The sequence below is a fragment of the Henckelia pumila genome, chromosome 4 (assembly GCF_033568475.1).
Source record: "Henckelia pumila isolate YLH828 chromosome 4, ASM3356847v2, whole genome shotgun sequence".
Lineage (NCBI taxonomy): Eukaryota > Viridiplantae > Streptophyta > Magnoliopsida > Lamiales > Gesneriaceae > Henckelia > Henckelia pumila.
In genome coordinates this window covers 223,770,357-223,790,289 of record NC_133123.1, presented here as the reverse complement: position 1 = coordinate 223,790,289, position 19,933 = coordinate 223,770,357, and the positions used below count along the sequence as shown (strand labels likewise).

General features: G+C 38.9%; 1 long non-coding RNA gene across 1 annotated transcript; it reads right to left on the bottom strand.

Moving 5' to 3' along the window:
• Nucleotides 1–16,962: 16,962 nt before the first annotated feature.
• Nucleotides 16,963–18,147, bottom strand: LOC140894295 (uncharacterized). Its single transcript, XR_012153774.1, has 3 exons — nt 18,081–18,147; nt 17,973–18,010; nt 16,963–17,095 (listed from the first exon to the last, which is right to left on the bottom strand). It is a non-coding gene; the product is annotated as an uncharacterized lncRNA (long non-coding RNA).
• Between the last annotated feature and the right edge of the window lie 1,786 nt (nt 18,148–19,933).

Here is a 19,933-nt window from a genome sequence, read left to right as displayed (position 1 = left end):
AATAGTCCTAATTTTATTTAGAAAATCAATAATATAGAGATTTGCTGAAAAATAAAAATAAGCAATGGATTTTTATAGCACGCACACAATTTTAAAAGAAATATCAATCAGATGAAAAATGGTCTATAGGTTTAGATTTCACCTGGTTTCGACAACAATCACTCCTAATTAATTTATTTTCATGAATTTCTTTCAATTAATAACCAAAAACACTTGGATTATTCTAATTCCCTCTCTCGAGCGCTAAATATAGTGTATCAACTACAGTTCAATTACAATATCCCTATTAAGAATCTAATTGAAGTGATCTATGTAAAACAATGTTCTTCCTAAGGCTCTATTAAAGTTATATATTCTCCCGAGTTATATAAACAATTAATAGTGTTAATTCTATCGGTCCTATTCAAAATCTCCTCTCCCGAGTGCCGGATTCCAAATAAATCTTACAATTAAATTATTGATCAAGTAATTGAAAAGACAATCAAATATAGAAAAACAATTAATCTAAGGGAATTTAATCCAATAAAATTAAGAATTCATAAAAGTTTCAACACCAGGTTCCATCCGACCTCTAGACTCTAAAAAATTAGTTCATAATAAAATTCTGATAAAACCAAAACATATTCAGAAAAATAAACATCAATTCAGAATTTAATAAATATAAAAGAAATAAAACAAAGCCGATTATGCAATGCCGTGTCCGGAAAACGCAATCTTCAAACTCTGTTCTCGAGCACTTGAGTTATACTTGCCCAGATTTCTCACGATCAAATTCTCTCTAATTGTGTCTGATGGATTGCGGCCGCTTCCTTTTCAATTCTGAAGTTTTAGCCTCTTTTATACCTTGCATGAAAAGCCCATTAAGCAGCCCAATAAAATCTAAACTTTCCTTCCGAGAATTTAAAAATTCCATTGTGCGGGCGCTCAATATCTCAGAAGCGGTCGCGCATATGTTTCGGACTCTTAATTTCCAAAGATTGCAAGAACAAACGCTATTGCGCTACAATCTCTTCTTTAGCGCTCCACAATAGCGCTATAGCTTATTTCCTTTTCTTTCTTTCTTTTCTTTTTATTTTCTCCTTTTATTTCTCACCATTTTAAGAATTCCATGCATGCACACAAATAAAAAAACAACGCATAAATCTGCTCGAAACAAAGCAATTAACAATTAAAATCATAAACATATTAAGTGCATAAAATGCACTTATCAACTAGAAACAAGGTGAGACCGTTTAAATTATTTAATATGTGTACTCTTTGTGATGTCTATGTGATATTGGTAAGAGAAGTAGAGATTTACTATAGGTGTACGGCTCAATTTGTATGGAATCAAAAACTTAACGAGCTTAAGATGCATCTCAAGGAAATTAATAGAACGGATTTTGGACACATTTCTTACTGAGCGGCCAAGGCTAAGGAGATGTTGATTCATATACAAAACAAGATGCTTAATAGCTATATGTTGGATGTACCAACCTATTAGTAGGAAAGCTGGGATGCTTTCAGAGGTTGAGAGATTGTTCCTAGTACAAAAATCTAAGTGCGCATATATCAAACAAGGTGGTCGATGCACAAAATATTTTTTTATAATAGGATTAAACACAACAAAAAGCAAAATGCGGTGTATGCAATTCACACTTTGGATGGGCATATTACGCATGACACAAAGAAGATTGTTAATGAGTTTGTTGAGTATTTTAAGAGAATGTTGGGCACGACATCAAATAGAGAGGAGATATATTGAAAGCTATATTTTCAGAGCCAAGGGTGTCGGTGGATAAAAATGGTTGCATTATTGCTCCGGTTACACTTTTGGAAGTTAAGGGTGTGCTTTTTAATATTGACAATGACAAAGCACCAAGATAAGATAAACATGGTTCTTTATTTTTCAAATATTCATAGGATGTGGTTGGTGATGATGTATTTAAAGCCGGGAATGAGTTCTTCTTGGAGGGCAAACTGTTGAAACAATGGAATCATTCTTTGATTGTTTTGGTTCTCAAGTTAGTTATGTAATATCAGTGAGTCATTTCATCCACATTTTGTGATGTACCGTGGAGTATAAAATTATTACCAAGGTCATGGTAAACCGATTGAAAGGGGGTGACCAGAGGCCTATTATATGACGCACAAGCGGGTTTCTTGACGGGCAGATGATAGGATGAATCACCTGAGCTCAAGATAAACTTAAGGAAAAAAACACAAGAAAGGTACGTATATATGGAATTTTATAGATAAATCTCAAAGTTTCCTCTGTAAAAAGTGTTTACACACTCCCCCTAGCACCGCTAGCAAAGACTTCCAAGGTAACAGAATGCCCTACATCACGTTTTCCACATATCCTATAACTAATTCTCCCGCCCTTCTCGTTTCATCCTTCTAGAATATACAAATTGTATGTTGGGCTTCTTAGATTTATTTTGGCCCAATACATCTATACCCGTATCAATACCCCTAATAAAAGTAGCCTTGTCCTCAAGGATAAGCTCGGGAAATTGAGATTTCAGCACCGCGGCGTCTTCCCAAGTCGCCTCTTCCACTATCTACCCTTTCCACTTCATCAACCATTGTTGCACCGGTTCCAGCCCCTGTTCTTGAAGCGGGTGGCCAGCACCACCTCTGGAGTGTACTTGAAGAATAGGCTGACTCCAAGTCCTTTAGAAGATGTGATTTTCTGTCTGGCAGATGTCCCACAGCCTTTTTTAAGCATGATACATGAAAAACAGGGTGAACTCTCGAATCTTTTTGTAAAGCTAACTCATATGCCACTGCCCCAACCCTGCGAACAATTTGAAATGGGCCATAATAGCGAGCTTCCAATTTTTGATACACTCGTTTGCAAATGGATTGTTTTTTATGCGAACGTAATTTGAGAAATACCCAATCATCCACTGCGAATTTCATATCCCGAATGTGTTTATTAGCTATCATTACCATCCGCTGTTGTGCGAGATGTAAATTATATTTCAGTTGGCGCAATAGTTCATCTCTGTCTTCTAAATCCTGGGACACTGCCGCCACCTAAGACTCTCCTGGTACGTATTGTATTAAGGATGGTGGCTTATGACCATACACCGCCTCGAATGGAGTCATGTCGGTTGAAGAATGAAAAGTAGTATTGTACCAATACTCAGCCCAAGAAATCCAGTCGGCCCATGATTTAGGTTGCTCACAAGCAAAGCAACGTAGATAAGTCTCCAAACAGCGGTCAAGCACCTCTGATTGTCCATCCGTTTTTGGATGGTATGAAGAGCTCATCTTTAACTTTGTGCCTTGCCTTTGAAATAGTTCCTTCAAAAAATTACTTAAAAAAATTGGATCCCGATCACTCACCACTGACCTCGAAACCCCATGAAGCCGGATAACCTCTTTAGCAAATGCCTCAGCCACAGATTTGGCAGTAATAGGATGTCGAAGGAGAATAAAGTGGGAACCGATCTATCACCACCATGATTATGTCAAACCCTTTAGACTTAGGTAAACCAGTAATGAAATCAAGAGCTATATCTTCCAAAATAGCTGTAGGCAAGAGTAAAGCTTGCAACAAACCTGCTGGTGAAGTGGCCGAGTATTTCTATCTTTGACAGATGAGATAGACTGCTACAAAGAGATACACATCTTCACGCATCCCGTTCCAATAAAAAAAACTCCGGCAATTTTATTAAGGGTGCGAAAAGCACCTGAGTCCCCTCCCATAGGGGAAGCATGAAATTCGTCTAAGAGTTTGGGAACCCACTGAGATTCTTTTCGAATGACCACTCGACCATCATAGAACAGTCTGTCGTTGATCAGTGCATAATGTGACACCTCAGTAGGGGTATATTTTAATTTGTGAATAACCCCTTGGAGATATGGATCTGCCATCACTACTGACCCCAGTGCCTCCCACTCAATCCATACCGGCATGGAGAGACTCAATAACTCACCACTGTCATTTCTGCGAGATAGTGCATCAGCTGCGCCATTTGAATTGCCAGCCCTATATTGAATTTCAAAATCGTACCCCAACATTTTGACCAAAAAATGTTGTTGGTCAAGGGTATTAATCCGCTGTTGAAGCAAACATTTTAGAGATTTGTGATCAGTAAGAACCACAAATCATCGGCCTTGCAAATAAGGCCTCCAAAATGGTATAGCCATAACCAAAGACATAAGTTCTTTTTCATAAGTCGATTTTGATAGAGCCCTTGTTGATAGCGCCTTACTATAGAAAGCAATTGGTCGCCCCTCTTGAGATAGCACTACTCCAATCCCCCTTCCTGATGCATCACACTCTACCACAAACGGTTTGGCAAAATCTATAAAGCTCAAACCAGGGGCAGTACTGAAAGAGTGGGTGCCCGGATAGCCAACTTGTGGCTAAGGGCTTTTATGACTCTTTGTGTAAACAATCTTTGTTTAATATAATTTACATTTTATTAATGGCAATGACTTTATCTTTCTTCATATTGTTATATTGTGATATACTATTGTTGTTTTGATAAAGACCTTGAATATACTATAGTGTATGTAAGATGTGGTAGTACATGGGGATGACTATCATGAAACACATCTTATAGTCACTGTATATTCTAAACAGTTCCTAGTCGATTGAGCCATCTGAAAATAAGGATAAGGATCGCTCAAGTTTGAGACTAGCATTTGCGATGCAGAGTACCACGTTTCATTGGTAGGGAACATAGAGATGTTCGAAGCATGCAAATGGATATTCATATGATGAATGATCGAACTACCCTATTCGGACTTTCCAAGTGGTTATCACTTATCGAGTGGATAAAGTCTGCGTTTTTGGTTGTACACCATTAGTCCTTATTACTTGAAACATCATTGAGACTCTATATGCTAGTACTGTGCTTTGACTCGTTTACCGACTCTATGGGGGTCATCAGGTGTCGGGATTGGGTACAGTTACGACGCATATAGGAGTCGATGCTTTGTTGTCAAGGATTCACCACATACTTGCGAGTGTGGATATCCTATGCGATCTGAGGAGATATTAGTGTGACGAATCTCTGGCCAGAGTGCATGATGTGTTTTAGGTTAATGGTTATCCTAGTAACACATGCGATGTCACTAATTGATCTTCAAGACGTAATGCATAGTTATTGAATCTCGAACGACTCTTGATGTACCAATGGTTGTTGATTCGATCGGGATATTTGGTTGAAGGGATCGTACTGTACGCTAACCAAAATCTACTGGTTCTTGCAGGCACTATCAGTAATACCTAGGGAATCATGGGGCGATGTTGCTAGACGCTCTTACCATGATTCGTTGGGTAAGTCGGAAATTGTTGTTCCGAGTCACAAGAAGTTGTGAGCCCACGGCTAGCTGTATTCCTGAACCATTGAGGGTTACACAAGTAATGGATTACTAAAACCCCGTAGAGATAGTTAAATTTAAAGAGTTAAATTTAATGAAAGAGAAATTGGATTTCTCAACTAAAGGGAGTGGAATTTCCTAAAATGACATAGTGATGGACATTTTTGAAAATCATTGAATTCGGATTCAAAAAAATAATCTTGACTCTAAAAGATGCAGAAATGGTTTCTGTGCACATTGGTGAAATCAGTTTATCAATCGGAGTCACGATGAATTTTATATTAATTTCTATAACAACGGGCTTGGCTTGTTGGGCTTAAGTTATGGATTGTGGGCTTTAAGGAGTTAGAGTCCTGATACAATTATAACTAGAAATTATCTATAAATAGAGGTGTTGGGTTCGAAAATCAAACTTTGTGTCTTATAATTTTCGAAATTACACTCTAAATATTCTAAGGGTTTTTCGAAATCCTTGTCCCTCCCGGAGAAAATTCAGACTTGTGATTTTTGTGAAAAATTACAATTCTGAATTAACAGATCATATCTGTTTATTCTCTACGCAAAACTTCTGATTGATTTCTAGTGCAGTCAATCAGAGGGTTTCTGTTTTCTGTTCGTGGACCTTATTCCGATGATTGATCGTGATGCCATCGGTTCCCAGGATATACAAGAAGAGCAGATTAAATTCTGTTGGTGTCCATAATCTCGTTTCGAGATTTAAGGTAAAACATTAATTGTGATTATTTGTTTTACTTGTATGAATTTAATCGTAAAAGTTTTGATACCCAGATATGGAATCGTTCCATATTAATAAAAATAAATTTTTAAACTTTCGCTGCACCGGGTATCAATTCTAATTGATCTGAACACCGATTTTCCAACAAGTACACACAGCCGTTTGTAGTTGTTCAAAGGCCCCTTGGGCTACTACATCCCACTTGAAGTTATTCTTCTTCAAGAGCTCCGTTAAAATTTTAGCAATCATGCTATATCCATTAATGAATTTCCAGTAATATCCAATGAGATCAAGAAATCCATGTATGCCCCACATGGATTTAGGAGTAGGCCATGCCCGTACTGCCGCTATTTTTGTGTTATCCATAGCCACCCCTTGCCCTGAGATAATATGGCCCAAATACTCGATAGGTGTGGAGCCAAAATGACATTTATTTTCATTAAGCAGCAGCTTGTGTTGTCTCAACACCCCAAATACAATCTTTAAGTTCCCCAAATGCTCCTCCCATGATCTACTGTATATAAGTATATCATCAAAAAAAACTAACACAAACTTTCGGAGGTATGGACGCATCACATCATTCATTGTAGCTTGAAAAGTGGCTGGGGCGTTTTTTATCCCAAAGGGAATGACCAGGAACTCGTAATGACCCAAATGCGTGCAGAATGCAGTTTTGGGAACATCTTCGGGTGTCATCCTGGTTTGATGATACTCGAACGTAATGTGCCCCATGTAATTCATCCAAGAGTTCATCCACCACTAGAATAGGATATATTTTTGCAATTGTGATCTCATTTAAAGATCTGTAGTCAACACAAAAATGCCAGCTACCGTCCTTCATCTTAATGAGAACCACGGGGCTGGAATACGGGATATAACTTGGTTGAATCACCCTAGCCCCCAACATTTCTTTGACCAGTATTTCCATCTTGTTTTTCTGATAGTGCACATACCTGTAAGGTCGTACAACCACTGGACCGCATCCATCTTGAATACATATTGAATGAGACTGATTACGCATAGGAGGAAGCCCTGTTGGAAGGGTAAACAGATCTGCAAATTGAGACATTAACTCCGCAATCTCCCATTGTGTATGTGGTTCCATTCCGGCGTCTAGTGCTATTGTTGTGGCTTCGGTGACCCACACGGCTCCACAAAAAAAAACATCACCTATTTTGGTCAGAGAACGTAGTGACACTAGTGATCTGTGTAAAGTTGGGTCACCCTTTAAGATCAACTCCTGCCTGTCATTTACAAATTTCATGATCATCTGGATCCAATCTACCTTGACTTCCCCCAATGTTCTAAGCCAATCGACCTCGAAATCAAATCCACCCTTCCTAATTCAAATAAATAGCCATTGATAGTCGTTTGACAGACCCCGAGATCAACCGATATTTTCTTACAAACCCCTTGGAAATCAACGCAACAACCATGTAGTGACCCTTACCGAGATCACCTACTAATCAGAAACTTAGGCATGCAATAAACTTAATCAAACAGTAAACCAAAAAATAAACTGCGGAAGCAATAAACGTTATACAATCCCAAGAAAAGAAATCTGCAAATACCCAAATAGTAATACAACCAAATCGAATACTGTATCAACCAAATACAATAAAAAAACCCTAGGCAAAGCTCTAGCTGGCCAAACACTGCCTAGCCCCTCTTGGATCCACTCGCCTCATCCAATCGCAAACCTGTCCTATGGAATAGGGTGTCCAGAAACACAGAGTACAAGACGTGAGCGTAAAACGCTCAGTACGAGAGTATGAGTATACATGAATGCAAGTGTACTGCCTACTGACTAGAGGTCAAGAATCAGATAGAAAAGACAGACCGGGCCCTGATATGTAGCATGTTGTGCCGTCGCTTCAGGAGGTGGCTCACATACTGAAATACCAGTGGATATGCCGGACCCAAATCGATGAAAGTTCATACACCAACAGAATAGTGTAAAACCCAACTAACAGACATCTTAGAAGAGATAGCTCAAGATGCAAATGTATGCAGCATAAAATCATGTCATATAAATCATGCAATCATATAATACATGCATACTCAGTCAGGATATCTCGAACAGTACTTTCGTACCTCAAATACTAGGAAAGCTCTACCCGCTCTAAGTCCACGCCTATAGTCCACACTACACTGCAAAATGATACTAATATCATTAAATTGATCTAAAAGCCTTAACGAAGCTATTGAATACTCCTAAATATTTTTAGAAAGCAAAGGCTATACCTTCGTTCGTCGTCAGCCCTTTGCTATCACTTTCCTCAAAACTAGGCAGAGCTCCGCTACGACGCCTGGATCGCTATGCCACTTTCGGATTCCCAATGGGACTCCTAGAAAGCCCTAGATCTAAGCTGGAAGACCAAGGAATCGAGAGAAGAGAGGTGAGTGGTGCATCTGAAAATGAGGCTCGGCACCCCTATTTATAGCCGGAGTTCGGGCCGTCCGAACCCCACTTCGGAGCCTACGAACATGTTCGGGCCATCCGAACTGGACTTTGTAGCGTCCGAAGTCCCAACAATACGTCAGCCGTGATGTCATCTTGCTGACGTAAGCAATGACGTAATACTGGACTCCGATCGGACCGTCCGAACCTGCCGACGGAGCGTCCGAACACGTTCGGAGCCTCCGACCCTTGCTTCGGATCGTCCGATCACGTTCGGAGCCTCCGATCTTCCTTTCGGAGCGTTCGAACTCAAGTTTAGTAAATGTGATTAGTTCCTTAATCTCTTTAATTGGTTATGGGCTACTACATTCTCCCCCACTTAAGATATTTCGTTCTTGAAATCAAATCTTAAGTACTGAAAACGAACATGCAGAAACATCTTTTATTCATATGAAAAATTTACATAGTTCATAACTGAATACAACTCGAAAATGAAATCAAAATAACTCAGGATGTTCTGTACGCATCCTGCTTTCGAGCTCCCAAGTGGCTTCTTCAGTGCCTCGACGCTGCCACTGAACTAAAACAAGAAGAATGACTTTATTCCGCAAGACCTTATCCTTATGATCTAGGATACGAATAGGTCTCTCAACATAGGTCAAATCCATATCCACCTGAACTTCATACGGCTGCAGAATATGAGACTAATCTGCCACATACCATCGCAACAGAGATACGTGGAACACGTCGTGAATATTGGACAGATACGGTGGCAAGTCTAACCGATAAGCCAAATCGCCAATGCTCTCCAAGATCTCAAACAGACCGATAAATCTGGGAGACAATTTGCTCTTGAGGCCAAATCTGACAATCCTGCGGAAAGGTGAAACTCTCAGAAATACCTTCTCCCCAACATCAAACTGCAAAGACCTACGCTTGGTATTAGCATAGCTGGTCTGACAATCTTGTGCAGTCTTAATCCGTTTCTTGATCTGATCAACAATATCTACTGCCTGCTGGACTAACTCTGGTCCCTCAGCCTGTCTCTCCCCCACTTATTCCCAGAAAAGTGGAGTACGACAACGTCGTCCGTACAACGCCTCAAAAGGTGCCATCCCAATGCTACGATAATAGTTGTTATTGTACGCGAACTCAATCAATGGCAAATGATCTTGCTAGGCTGAACCAAAATCCATAACACACGCTCGAAGCATATCCTCCAAAGTACGGATAGTGCGTTCTATCTGACCATCTGTCTCCGGATGATAGGAAGTACTCAAACTGAGAGTAGTGCCCATCGCACACTGAACACTCCCCCAGAATCTAGAAGTAAACCTGGGTTTTCGATCGCTGACAATGCTCACAGGTACCTGGCATCAAGTCTATGCCAAACTCGACTTCCCTAACAGGAGGAAAACTTGGAATCTCATCTGGAAATACATCTGGGAATTCATCCACAACCAGAATACTCTCTATCCCAACGCTCTCAGCGTACAAATCAACTGCATAGATGAGGTAACCTTCCCCGTCAGACTCTAGAGCTCGACAGGCTCTCAAAGCTGATACCAATGGCATCGGGGGTCGCGCTCCCTCACCATAGAAAAACCAGCTATCCCTCCCATCTGGATGAAAGCGTACTAATCTCTGATAGCAGTCCACTAAAGCTCGATAGGTAGTCAGCATGTCTATCCCCAGAATACAATCGAAGTCATCCATTGCCAGAACCATGAGATTAGCTATCAGAATGTTCCCTTCGAACTCTAAAGGGCAACCCATCACTAGACGCTTAGCCAAAGCAGATTGGCCCGTTGGAGTAGAAACATAAACTACTACGTCTAGTGCAATGCATGGTAACTTATGCCTCTTAACAAAACGTGCAGAAATGAAGGAATGAGATGCACCAGTGTCAATAAGTACAAGAACTGGTATACCATATAACAGAAATGGGAATTCTTGGATTTTCAGATTTACTGCAAGTAGAACTAGAGATTTGAGATAAGTCTATAGGCGATAGGTAAGAATTGTTTGGTACTTAGAGACCATCTAATCCAATAAGTGGATAATAGCTCGTGGTATTTTGACTTGTAGTGTAATTAGGGATTTCTTAGTCGTTGCGTAAGGGATTGAACATAAGCCCAGGATCATTAAGTGTAGCACTACTAATAAGTGGCGTAGACTTTTAGAATTTCAAATTGGATGTTAGGTTGTTCTTGAAGATGTCACTGTTCCGTGGTATTAACGATTTGGGAATATAAGGGAAAATAACTCGTTTTGTCTATCTGTGCGCGATTGTTGAGGAGATAGGTAATTTATTTTATTTTTTGGGCATGTCGTAGAGTTTAGATGTGGAAGTATGGGTCAGATCTATCTCATATCTTGAGGTTTATCGAGGTAGAATTGTATAGTCCCTTGGCTATCCTATTTAGAAAGGATTGGTGTTAGTTGCTAAGCATTTTCTGAACTGGTGAATTTCTTAAGAGTTCGAGTTCTAGATCATATGTGTTAAGCTTAATCGGTAAATAGACATTAAGCATAGTTTCGTTGTTAGGAAGCTTTCAAGTTAGAAGTAAGGTCGACATAAATTATTTATTGGTTTTGCGGGCATTTATTGAATGTAGTTGCGATCCAGTATTTAAGGTTATCAAGCTAAGTCAGGCATTAGATATTTTAGGAGTTTTTGGTGACGAATTAAAAAACTCTTACAATTACATGAAAACAGTGATTAGAAAATTCTCTTAGACTACAATCATGCGGGGATAAATAGGAGTTTGCAAATTTATTTTGCAGTAGGTGTTAGTCTGGTCCTTGATGATATAGATATCAGTAAGCATCAGAGTGCGCAGCGAAAGTTGATTTGGGCCAACTCAAGTGAGTGCAAAGTTGGAATTTAGTGTTGATCTGGTCTAAGGTATTCGAACCTAGTTCGTAAGTCTTGAATTTCGAGGACGAAATTCCATTTAAGGGGGAAGGTATTGTGACGCCTAAAATCCAATCTACTAAATCGCATGCATTAATTAAATAAATATTATGGTTATTATTTTTAAGTTTAATTGATTTAAATTCTTTATTTGAATTATGTGCTAATAAAATATTTTATTATTTATTCAAATGATTTTATTTTACTGACTATTTAATTAATGTTTTTAATTGTTTAAGTTTATCTGTCTAAATGATTTTATTGTGCAATTTAAATTGTGTTAATATTTTAAAGATGTAGGTTTTTGCTTATTAAAATTATTTTGATTTTTAATTGTTTAGTATATTCTTTTAAATGATTTTAACTATTTAGCTTATTTATTTAAATATTTTCGAGTGTCCAACTTATTTATTTTAATAGGCCTAAGTTTAGCGGTTAGTTATTTTAAAGTATTTTAAGTTATTTTAAATGTCTAGCTTATTTATTTAAATCCTTTTTAATTGTATAAATCATTTTAAATGTTTTAGACTTGTTTATTCAAACCTTTCTTTTTATTTGTCCAAATTATTTTAAAGGTTTTTATTTTCTCTCATGTATTTATTTAAATTGTTTTTAAAGTCTCGGCTATAGAAAATGAAATAAGCCGACTTGGTGAGTCGGTTCACCACAACCCGGATAGCATCACAGTTCCTCGAGGATACCGGCAAATGGGTCATAAAATCCATCGTGATAAACTCCCATTTCCACTCAGGAATAGGCAGACTATGAAGCAAACCTCCAGGTCGTCGGTGCTCTGCCTTGACCTGCCGACAGACCAAGCATTTCGAAACATACTGATACACACTGCATTTCATTACCTTCCACAAAAACCGAGTACGTAGATCTTTGTACATCTTGTTGCTCCCCGGATGAATACTCAACTTAGTGTGATGTGCCTGAGACGAAATCTCCTCTCGCAACTCCTCATCCTCCGGGATCACAAGCCTACCAGGCAAACACAGAAAACCATCTTACTGATAGTGAAATCCAGACGTGCTACCCTCGTTGGCTAGACGAGCCAAATGCTGGGTCTTCGAATCAGACATCTGAGCATCCCGAATCCGCGAATACAAAGCTGGCTCAGATAATACCGCAAACATCTGGATACTCTGCATACCTTTCTTGTGCTTGAAGGTATACCCTGAAGAACAACAATCTCCAATCGCACTAGACATCGAACAAGTCTGAAGTGCGGGTAATCGCACCTTACAACTTAAGGCATCAGCAGTGAGATTAGCAGCTCCCGGATGGTACTTAATCTTGCAATCATAGTCTTTCAGCAAGTCCATCCAATGCCTTTGCCTCATGTTCAACTCCGCCTGAGTGAACAAATACTTGAAACTCTTGTGGTCGGTGAAGATCTCAAATTTCTCGCCATATAGATACTGACGCCAGATCTTCAAAGCGAACACAATGGCTGCCAACTCCAAATCATGAACTGGATAATTGTCTTCATGCAACTTCAACTGTCTAGAAACGTATGCGATCACATGCCCATTCTGAGTCAGGACACAACCTAACCCCTGAAGAGAAGCATCTATGTAAACCACATACCCTCTAGATCCTGATGGTAATGCCAACACCGGTGCAGAAGTCAACCGTCGTTTAAGTTCACAAAAATTCTCCTCACACACTGAGGACCACTCGAAATCAAAACCCTTGCGGGTAAGCTTCGTCAACGGTCGGGCTAGCTGAGAGAAGTTCAAAATGAAGCGACGATAATATCCTGCTAGACCCAGAAAACTACGAATCTCAGCAACCGTCGTCGGACGCGACCAATTAATCATAGTCTCAATCTTGCTTGGATCAACAGAAATCCCCTCCCTGGATATGATATGGCCAAGAAAAACCACTCGATCCATCCAGAACTCACACTTACTCAGTTTGGCATACAACTGCTCATCCCGAAGAGTCTGCAGTACCAACTCAAGTGAGAAACATGCTCGTTTGCATTACGCGAATACACCAGAATATCGTCAATGAAAACCACGACAAACTTGTCCAAATACTCCTTGAAGACACGGTTCATCAGATCCATAAATATAGCCGGTGCATTTGTCAATCCAAATGGCATCACTAGAAACTCGTAATGTCATAGCGAGTACGGAATGCAGTCTTGACTATGTCCTGATCTCGGACTCTCATCTGATGATACCCAGATCTCAAGTCAATCTTGGAATAAACCGAAGTACCCTGAAGGTGATCAAACAAGTGATCAATACGAGGCAAAGGATACTTGTTCTTTACAGTAACTCAGTTCAGCTGCTGATAGTCAATACACAACCGCATAGACCCATCCTTCTTCTTCACAAAATGTGTTAATTGCCTAAATATTACATTTCTCCCGCGCATTAGAATTTATTATTTTTAACTTTTTGCGAAAAGTATCATTTTAATTCCCGGACTAGTAAAATCAAATTTAATATTTTAAATTAGGATTTTAAGCTTGTATTTTTATTTAGTGTGATTTAAATTGTAGTCCTAATTTTTTTATTGGTTTGGCATTTATTTTAGTGTATAGCACTTTTTCCTAAATTTCCTAGCACTTCCATTTTTCTAGGGTTACCTAATCTAGCACAAGATTTAATACTAGCAACAAAACACACACAACACGCCTAAACGCACACACCCCTTTCACGACATGTTCTCCCCTGTTTCTCCTCCAACGCGCCATCCATCGGTGTTTCTTTTCTTCAAGCTTAATCACCGCCGCCAGCTCCCCATCTTCTTTCATTTTCGGCGTAGCTTCTCCACGGCGAGCTAAAGGAGTTGGTGCATCCATTTTTCCAGCTCGATTTTGGCTCCTTCCAGCTTTCTCCTCGATCGACCCTAAGCTTTTGAGCTTATTATTTCTTTCGATTTTTGGTGGATTAGTCAAGATTATGGATTCATTCGTGTACTTTATAGATTATATATGTTGTGTTGTTTGGCATTTGATGTTGCATATTAAATATTCATTTTCCTCACGAGCGTGCCCTGGTTCCTGGTTTCTCACGGCTAAGAAGTTTTTTTTATCCTTTGAAATTTCGATTGTAGCTGGTTATTAATGCACTTATGAGATAAATTCTTGAGTTTAAAGCTTGGAATGTCATTGTCTTTATGCTTGTGCTTTTTCGAAAAATATTCAGAAATTTTGGCTGCCTTGTTTGATTTCTATCATGTGTTTGATGGTGTCGATTGGTGTGGTGAATTAGGAGCTACCACGGGTGATATGTAATTCACGTGGTAGCAATAGAATGATTCGGATGCGTTTTGAGATTGGGTTAGGGTATGTTCGAGTTTTTGGCAGCAATTAAGGGTTGTTTTGGGTTGTCCAGGAATGAGCTTTAGCAAGGGGTGTTGGCGACTGTTAAGGGGTTTTTGGATGAGTTGAGATGTTGGCTTTGATGATAGGATCGTGGTTTTAGGATTGAGGGACGATTCGTTAGGCTTTGGGTTGAACTTAAGAAAGGGTTGTTGAGCAGATTTCTGAGGGAGCCCTTGCTGCCCAGAAATGTGGGTTCGTAACAGGGTTAGAGGCTGAACTCGGAGAAGGGCTTGGGGCTGATCGACGCTTTAGGGAGTTAGGGAAATGAAAATTTGAGCGAAATTCAATTTGGATGAGTTTTCACTAATTTCTAAGCCTTGAGACTATAGAGGGGCAGAATTTTAGGCAAACAGATTTCTGTTTGGGTTTGAGCTTTTAAGTCAAGTATAGAAATAGACTCGGGTTAAGGGTACGGGGTTGGAATTAACTTAAGAGGTTAGGAAAGTGTTGTTTCATGCCGAATCTCTTGTGAGCAAGTATCGAGTGAGTTATTAATGTGTCGGGTGTAATGCTCTTTTCACCTAAGTGTTTTAACCATGGTTTAGACTCCCACCCTTGGTACTTCCCTAAATCACCATTCCAGTCATTCACCATCGAGTCCTTTGCATGTTCATTGAGTCAATATTTTCGTAAACATTACATCTACATGTGCATGCTAAGTCTCAAATCCAATAAAGGAAAGAAATATTTGTGAACGAAGTGAGATGGTTGTGACTACATATTCATGTGTTCGTGTGGAGCTGAAAGACGTTTTGGCCTCCCTTACCAAATCATTATGGGTTTCCTTACCTTAGCATGTGTTTGTGTGGGGCCGAAGCTATTCTGGTCTCCCTTACCAATAGGGCAAGATTGGGTTGGGTTCCATCTCGACCTCTTTGCGGCATTGTGCACTATAGCCATGATCATGATCGCAATCACAGAGTCACAATTCATGGATTGGAGTTCACTCAAAATTCATATGACCATGTTCAGTACATTTTTATGCTATTAATTGAATTATTTGACTTAGACTTGCACATGTCATATTCATGCATTTATTCTTTATACATGTTCATTACTTTTAAGTTCAGGGGCACTAACGATTATTTTGTTACGCACTATTTTAAATTCTGTGTGTGCTTGTACCTATGTAGTACTCGTTATTTCCCCCCCCCCCCCCCCCATATTCTTGCTGAGTCTTTTAGACTCACTACACTTATTATTTTCAGGTGATGTGTATTTCATTGAGATCGAGGGGCAAGACTATCGAGTGGACTGCGATGCGGGCATGGCACATCCCTCCGACCTTTGCTCGTCTTCCGCATAGTTAATAGAATTTTATATGTTATGAAGCATTCATTTTGTTTATCTGTCAATTGTATATAAGAAGTTTAGTTAGTATTGTTTTGGGCTTGTAAACACTAGATTTCTTAAACCTTTTGGATATTTGTTATGTCGAACCTCTTTCTTGGGTTTTGTTCTTGTCTCGGCCTAGTTACTTGTGTCGTCAGTCATCTATTTTTTTTATTTTATTTTGGTTGCTGTCTGAGACAGGTTGGTTGTAATATAAACAGAGAGATTATGCCGAAATTTTTAATAAAATTTTTAATATTTTTATTTTTTTTGAAAAATCCGTATTTTATTTAGTTTAATTTAAAGTAGTAGTAGGGACGTTTCACTTTCAGTGTTAGCCAAGATGTGTTTCCCTGTGCTTAAATTTTAGACTTGAAATTTGTTATCGCTATTATTGCAACCGTGCGGGGTTGCCTTTCCTTTCGTAGTTTATGATTATCGCAGTTTGGATTTTTTTTATCACGTTTATTTCTTTATGTGAGAATTGTTGTGTGGGACAGGGTGGCTTTGTTTACTTTCAAACAAGTCATGGAAAAATTTTTATAAATCCGTATTTTTCTTTATTATTTAATTAAGTTTAGAGGTTAGGGTCGTTTTATAATCCTTGAGAAGTTTCATCCAACGACGTTGCCTCATGTTCAACTCAGCCTAAGTGAAAAAATACTCCAAAATCTTTTGGTCAGAGATGATCTCAAAACTCTCACCGTACAGGTAATGTCGCCAAATATTCAGTGAAAACACGATCGCAGCAAACTTTAAATCATGCACTGGATAGTTCCCTCCATGATCAAGGCATGCAGTTCTGAAAATCCCGGAATCAACTCCAAATACCATCCTTAACATGCATTAAAACTTCAATTAACCAAAATACAATACATTAAGGTCTAGAGTTGTACAAAATACTCGGAAGTGTAGAACATGCATCGGTTCTAAGTTATACAATACAAAATACATAACAAGTTCGAAATATAATTCGACTTCTAAACCAAGTCTTCACTTACAATCCCAACTTGATCTAGTCATGCTGCCTCTGACTGGAACCTGCCCCACCTATTGCCAAGCACACATACAAAACAAGAAAATAATCGGATAAATTCGGTGAGAATAATATTCCCATTAAAAGCAACAAACATGCAATATCAAACAAGTATATCAATGCCATGATATAACAAGAATATTATTTCAAAAATAAATAAATATGAAATGCATGTCTTTAAAACAAGATTATCGAATCGGAGAATCAAAGAATCTGGTTTTTTCTTTTGGGATCTCGAGAACAAGATATCGTGACAACTCACCTACACCGGGGTGGTGTCACGTATCTCCATTCTCTAGACTATGATGCAACTATAATCAGTATTTAGACACTAGGTGTGACTCAACATCCCAGGCCTCTCAATTACAGTCCTCAAACGTCTAATTAAGACTGAGCGACTCGGCCCCTTTTAAATCAATCGTTCAGGCTCAATATGAATGCAAATTCAAATCGAATACATTCAAACATAATCCAAGTAATTCAAGTAAACATGCAAGTATGTGATTTCAGGGAAACTCGAAAATCAACTCGAATTCGAGTATTCGTCCCATTTAATTCGATGTCGACTTATACCTTTTCTTGGATTCGATGTTGCTCCCAATCTCTATACTTTGATGCAACTATAATGAGTATTTAGACACTAGGTGTGACTCAACATCCCAGGCCTCTAAATTACAGTCCTCAAACGTCTAATTAAGACTGAGCGACTTGGCCCCTTTTAAATCAATCGTTCAGGCTCAGTATGAATGCAAATTCAAATCGAATACATTCAAACATAATCCAATTAATTCAAGTAAACATGCAAGTATGTGATTTCAGAGAAACTCGAAAATCAACTCGGATTCGAGTATTCGTCCCATTTAATTCGATTTCGACTTATACCTTTTCTTCGATTCGATGTTGCTCCCAATCTGGACAAGCTACAACAACAAGAGTTCCAATCAAAAACCATTCAAACACCGATCAAATAATTCAAGGTAAAACCGTTACCAAACTCGATAAACTCTTTGAAGATTCGAATTCTGCTAACTCCGAGTTCCAACCGTCTTCAAACAAATCTGAAAAAAGTAATATATGATCGAAATCAACATTCAAACTCAAATGAAATACGGCTCAATCAATTCAGACCCAACTATATCCCAAATGAATGCAAATGCAAATCGAATACATTCAAACATAATCCAAGTAATTCAAACTCGAAAATCAACTCAGATTCGAGTATTCGTCCCATTTAATTTGATGTCGACTTATACCTTTTCTTCAATTCGATGTTGCTCCCAATCTAGACAAGCTACAACAACAAGAGTTCCAATCAAAAACCATTTAAACACCGATCAAATAATTCAAGGTAAAATCGTTACCAAACTTGATCAACTCTTCGACGATTTGAATTATGTTAACTCCGAGTTCCAACCGTCTTCAAACAAATCTGAAAAGAAGTAATATAGGATCGAAATAAACATTCAAACTCAAATGAAATACGGCTCAATCAATACAAACCCAACGATATCCCAAAACTCAAATCGGCGGCATAACGGCTAATAAACGGACTACCGAAAAATCACAAACTCAGCATATCAATCCAATCTACCTCATATCTCCATCAATCTATCAAAAAAAATCAAATACCAACAAAATCCCTAAACCCCTATTTTGAATTCATCTATAAAATCATAACAATTCCAAACGTCGTTCTTTTTCCGATCCGTCTTGAAAAATATGATCTATGCTAGCTCAAGATCCACCTATCCGAAAATAATCAAATTCCAACGACGCCCAAAAATTGAAGTATAGTTGATCGAAGAAAAACTTACGGTACAACGAAGCTCTTGCAGCCGTGAACGCGAATATACCTTCAAATTGAATTTCTATCGGATGGATCGTGCAAACCGAAGAATTTAAAATCTTGGAGAAACTTCAATGGAGGGGATCGGCTAGGAGGAAGAATAAGAAGGAAGGGAAATTCCACCTACATGCCTCACCCTCCTCTAAATATCCAAAACTTGGTCAAAATAGGGAAATTTGCACTTTGGTCCCTGAATTCTTCAAAAATTGCAATTCAGTCCCTGCTCAACTATCAATTCAACCCTCAAAATCTCATAAACTCTGATTATAAATAATAATCTCCTATAATCTTGATTAGGATAATTTTGGGACGTTACACTGCAAGAATAAACCAAAATGTCGTCAATGAATACCACAACAAACCTATCCCAATAATCCTGAAAAATTCTATTCATCAGATCCATGAACATTGATGGTGCATTTGTCAAGCCGAACGGCATCACAAGAAACTCATAGTGACCATACCTTGTGCGAAATGTCGTCTTCGCAATATCCTCATCACGAACTCGCAACTGGTGATATCTTGATCTCAGGTCAATCTTAGAATACACTGAAGTACCCTGCAGCTGATCAAACAGATCATCAATGCGTGGTAGAGGATACTTGTTCTTGATTGTCGCTCGGTTCAACTGCCTTTAATCAATACAGAGACACATGGAACCATCCTTGTTCTTGACGAACAACACTGGTGCTCCCCAAGGTGAAACACTCGAACGGATATACCCTTTGTCCAAAAGATCTTGCAGCTGCTGTTGTAACTCTCTCATATCTGATGGAGCTAGACGATAAGGCACGTGAGAAATCGATGTTGTCCCCGGCATGAGCTCAATCCCGAACTCAACCTCGCGAACTGGAGGAAACCCTGGAATATCATCGGGGAAAACATCTGGGTAATCGCAAACCACTGGTAGCTTCTCAAGAGCTCTAACCCCTGTTGATGCATCGATAGCATAAATAAGGTAGCCTTCCCCACCATCCTCCAAATCCCCGCGAGCTCT